This window comes from Humulus lupulus, chromosome 1, assembly GCF_963169125.1.
Source record: "Humulus lupulus chromosome 1, drHumLupu1.1, whole genome shotgun sequence".
NCBI classification, from domain to species: domain Eukaryota; kingdom Viridiplantae; phylum Streptophyta; class Magnoliopsida; order Rosales; family Cannabaceae; genus Humulus; species Humulus lupulus.
Window position 1 is genome coordinate 152,434,931 of NC_084793.1, and position 5,724 is coordinate 152,440,654.

Consider the following 5,724-nt stretch of genomic DNA (forward strand, 5'->3'; position numbering starts at 1 on the left):
ATCTCTAGTGCTGGTTCTTTGTATACTGCATTGTTTGATTCAGGGGCTACCCATTCATTTGTATCTGCTAGAGTGATAGATCAGCTTTGTAGACCTAGTGGTGTATATGCTAGGGGATTTCAGACTTTGTTGCCAATAGGGGAACTGGTAGTCTCTAGGAAGTGTATTAGAGCATTGCCAGTAGAGGTAGATGGTAGGGAACTGTCTGTTGATCTGATTGAGTTAGAGATGGATGATTTTGACATGATTTTGGAAATGGATTGGCTATCCAAGTATGGGGCAATGATTGACTGCAGGCGTAGAATGGTGACTTTTGAACCAGAAGAGGAGGTACCCTTTGTGTTTGTGGGGTCAGTTAGTGGACCGCGTCTACCAATGATTTCAGCCTTAAGAGCTAGGGACCTGATGCAGGAAGGTTGCATAGGATTCCTGGAAAGTGTTGTGGATATTTCTAGGGTGGTGTCGGTTGGACCGGGTGAGACTAGATTGGTGTGTGAGTTTCCGGATTTGTTTCCAGCGGATCTGCCAGGGTTGCCGCCGCAGCGGGAGATTGACTTTGTTATAGAGTTGGTACCAGGAGCGGAGCCAGTATCTAGGACACCTTATAGAATGGCTCCGGCGGAGTTGAAGGAGTTACTAGATTTGGGGTTCATCAGACTGAGTTTCTCGCCATGGGGTGCTCCAGTGTTGTTCGTTAAGAAGAAGGATGGGTCCCTTAGGATATGTATTGATTATAGGGAACTGAACAAGTTAACCATTAAGAACAAGTATCCACTACCTAGGATCAATGATTTATTTGATCAGCTACAGGGAAGAATAGTGTTTTCCAAGATAGATCTCCGATCAGGTTATCATCAGCTAAGGATTAAAGAGGAGGACATACCAAAGACCGCTTTCCGAACGAGGTATGGACACTATGAATTTCTGGTTATGTCCTTTGGATTAACCAATGCCCCAGCACCCTTCATGGACATGATGAATAGGGTTTTCAAGGATTATCTGGACAAGTTTGTGATTGTATTCATCGACGACATTCTAGTGTACTCCCAGTCAGAGGTAGAGCACGAGCAGCATCTGCGGTTGGTTCTATAGCGGTTGAGAGAGCATAAGTTATATGCTAAGTTCAGTAAGTGTGAGTTTTGGTTGCCACAAGTTACATTCCTGGGTTATATTGTCAGTAAGGAGGGGATTCTGGTTGACCCAAGTAAGATTGAGGCGGTCAGAGATTGGCCTAGACCAAGAAATGTTCCAGAAGTGAGAAGCTTTCTGGGTTTAGCAGGGTATTATCGGCGGTTTGTTGAGGGGTTCTCCAGAATAGCTACGCCATTGACAGAACTGACAAAGAAGAAGACAAGGTATGTCTGGACGGATAGGTGTGAGAACAGTTTTAAGGAACTGAAGCGGCGACTGATAACTGCGCCAGTGTTAAGTTTGCCGACAAAGAATGAAAAGTTTGTGGTCTACTGTGATGCATCTAGGCAGGGTTTGGGGTGCGTGTTGATGCAAGCTGGTAAGGTGATAGCCTATGCATCTAGACAGTTGAAGGAATATGAGCAGAGATATTCTACGCATGACCTAGAGTTGGCAGCGGTGGTGTTTGCACTTAAGATTTGGAGGCATTATCTTTATGGTGAGAAGTGCGAGACATACACCGACCATAAGAGCCTAAAGTATTTCTTTACACAGAAGGATCTAAATATGCGCTAGAGGTGGTGGCTGGAGTTGGTTAAGGATTATGATTGTGATATCCTATACCATCCTAGGAAGGTTAATGTAGTGGCTGATGCATTGAGTCGGAAGGGCCCAGGACAGTTGTTCAGTTCAAGGCAAATATCTGACAAGTTAGCTGAGGAGATGTCCAGAGCAGGTATAGAGTTGGTGGTTGGACAGTTGGCCAACATCACTCTTCATTCTACACTCCTTGAGAGGATCAAGGAAGCACAGGGGAAATATTCTCAGTTGAGAGGTCATAGAGAGAGTGCCTTAGTCGGAGCGACAAAGGACTTTTCTATTTCAGAGATGGGGTTACTAAGGTACAAGGGCCGTATTTGTGTTCCGATGGATTCTGATATCCAGCGAGAGATCCTAGATGAATCACATACCACTCCCTATTCTTTGCACCCGGGTACGACAAAGATGTACTATGACTTGAGAGCTCTATATTGGTGGTTGGGCATGAGGAGGGATGTGGTGGATTATGTGGCTAAGTGCTTAACTTGCCAGCAGGTTAAGGCCGAGCACCAGAGGCCAGAAGGGCTGTTGCAGCCTCTAGGGATCCCAAAATGGAAGTGGGAAGATATTATTATGGACTTTGTGGTTGGTTTACCGAGAACTGTAGGACAGCATGACTCGGTGTGGGTGATTGTGGATAGGTATACCATGTCTGCCCACTTTTTGCCTGTTAGGACAACTCATACCGTGGAGCAGTACGCTGAGTTGTATGTGAAGGAGATTGTTCGACTTCATGGGGCTCCGAGGTCGATAGTGTCGGACAGAGATCCCACCTTCACCTCCAAGTTTTGGGAGAGTCTGTAGAAGGCTATGGGCACGCAGTTATGGTTTAGTACCGCTTATCATCCTCAGACGGATGGGCAGTCTGAGAGGACGATTAAGATATTGGAGGATCTGCTGCGAGCCTGTGTGCTTGATTTTGGGGGATCGTGGAGTAAGTATCTCCCTTTGATCGAGTTCTCGTACAACAACAGTTATCAGGCGACCATTGGTGTGGCTCCGTATGAGATGCTTTATGGAAGGAAGTGTAGATCACCTATCCATTGGGATGAGACAGGTGAGAGGAGGTATCTGGGTCCAGAGATGGTTCAGAGGACCAATGAGGCAAGTGAGAAGATTAGAGCGCGTATGCTCGCCTCCCAGAGCCGACAGAAAAGTTATTCAGACCTGAAATGCAGGAGCGTGGAATTTCGGGTTGGTGATCATGTGTTCCTTAGGGTTTCACCCATGAGGGGTGTGAAACGGTTTGGTGTTCGGGGCAAGTTGAGCCCTAGGTTTGTTGGCCCCTTTGAGATTCTGGAACGGGTTGGAGAGGTAGCTTACAGATTAGCGATGCCTCCAGCTTTATCAGGGGTTCATGATGTTGTGCATGTATCCATGCTCCGAAAGTATATTTCAGATTCAATGCATGTTCTAAGTTTTGAGAATCTAGAGCTTGATCAGGATTTGTCTTAAGAGGAGAAGTCGGTTCAGATTCTTGACCGGAAAGATAAAGTCTTGCGGAGCAAGACCATCGCCTTGGTGAAAGTTGTAACGACCCAAATTCACTAATAAGGCTTAAGGGCCTTGATTAGTGTGCCAGGAAGGCATTACTGGAATAATTGTGATTTAATGAGTTATTATATATTTAATGATGCTTATATGATAATTGATTATATTATGTGGTAATATGATATGTGATATATGCGAGAACCACATTATGATGTGGATAAATCTGCAGCCGGTGACTCGAGGCGATCCTAGGGCTAGATAGCAGGAAAAGTCATAATGGGGCATTATAATTAACTTTGGGCAAGTCAGGGGTATTTTAGGTATCAGGTAGTGATTTAGACTATCAGGTGATGAAAATAAATAATTGGAGATATATTTGAGGTTAGGGTGTCTAGGCGGGAATATTGGGGGATTTTACCATTTCGGCCTCGGGGACGGTTCCGGTACCCCGAGCCTCGGGATTAACTTAATGGATAAGTTAGACTTAAGGAAGCCTTTAGAAGAAAAACACAAACCAACTAAGCATTTTCTCTCAGCTCACTTACACGCTCAAAGGAAACCAAGGAGAGAAAAACACAGAAAACTTAAGGGAGAAGCAAGTTGGAATTCTGAGATTTGTAGAGTGGATTTGGGAGTCTAGCTCAGGGGTTTAATCAAGGAACTGGAGCAAGATTTAAGGTAAGCATCTAACTCTGTTTTCTATGGTTGAATTATGAGTTTTAGCTGGGTTTTGGTTAAGTGCTGAAGCAAGTTTAGTTGTGATGTTCCAAGGCAGAATTAAGAAGGGAACTTGGGGACCTAGCTTGGCCACAACTTGGTGAAGTGATTCTACAGCAAAGGTGAGTTCTAACTCCAAGTTTAGAGGTTCTAGATTGTGTTTGAGTGGCTGGTTTGGGTGTTTGTAGCACTTGGGTTTCAGAAATAGAAAGGAGAGGATTAGAGTATGATAGACTGTGTTTTTTTGGGAATTATGTTGCTTAGATCATGTAAAAGAAGTTGGGAGTTAATTGGTTTTAAGTTGGGGGCTTTGGGATATCTTAAGGTGAGGTTTAGAGATTGAAAATGGTGGTTTTTTCTGGGTTCGAAAGTTCGGGCCGCGGCATGGTCCAAGCAATGCCGCGGCCCTTACCTATTTTTGTGCCTTGAATGGCTCTGTTTGGGGGCCATGCCGCGGCATGGGTGGCCTATGCCGCGACGCTTAAGGGATTTTGGGATTTTAAGATTTTAGGCTTGGGAATTTAACCTAGGGTGCTCGGGGTTGAGTCTTTTACCATATTTGGTGAAGTTCAATGTTCTGAGTACTAGAACTTGGCCTGGAAGCTTATTTAAGGTTGTTAATGGTGTCTTTATTCATGGTTGTGACTAGGTGTTAAGCTAGGGATCGAGGATCGGATCGCGCTCAAGGAGTATCGCCCGTAGCTAACTTATCTGAAAGCTAAAGGTAAGAAAACTGCACCTAGTTGATTATATGAGACGGGACTAAGGGCTCCCTATTGTAAAAGCTTGAAAGGATGGTATTATGCCATGCAAGCCATTTAGTGAACCAACGGCCTAAGGGTGCCAGTGGTCTCACTAGCACACAGGGCGCGGCTCGGCCACTGGTAGCCGAGGACAGCTTATTATGCACTGAGCTTGGTTTAAGCGGGCCAGGGTCAGTGGGTTAAACAGAGGGCGCGGCCTAAGTCGTCGGCCCTGATTATTATGTGATATGAGCAGTATATGTGGTAGAATGTATCTTGTATTGGATTGTATATGCTGATTATCTATTGTGGACTATCTAGTGAGTATACATGCTTATTGAGCTATTTGTCTGTTATTATTGTTTGAGTTATCTGTGATGTTTTCTTGCTGGGCCTTGGCTCACGGGTGCTACGTGGTGCAGGTAAAGGCAAGGGCAAGTTAGATCAGCCCTGACTGGAGAGCTCGGCGAGCGGAATGTACATAGCCAGGTGCTCGGCCGCCACAGTTGAGGTCTAGGCAAGGACATGGTACCTAAAGACTGTCTGTTTTGCCTTAGTATGGCTAGTGGATACTTATGTACTTTTGGAAGTCTGTAAACTTATTTTAACTTTGTGTTTATGGGATCCCTTGTTTATTACAGTTTAAATATATGAAATGAGTCTTTTGAGACCGAAACCTTTTTAACCATAGATCTTACATGTCTAGTGACACGTTTTCAAATCAATGACTTGACTAGCGAGTCCTGCACCTTTATAAGTACACAGTGTAGCGGTCTTGGCTATCCAGGGCGTTACAAAAGTGTTGTGGAGAAACAGCAAGGTTGAGGACGCGATATGGGAACTTGAGACAGAGATGAGCGAGCGGTACCACGAGTTGTTCAGGTAATTTCGAGGACGAAATTTCTGTAAGGAGGGGATAGTTGTAACGACTCGAATCTGCTAATCGGGCTTAGGGCTTTGATTAGTGTGCCTGGAGGGCAATAAATGATTTAATATGCTAATATGTGGATTTATGTGAGTATATGATTATGATGCATGTTTA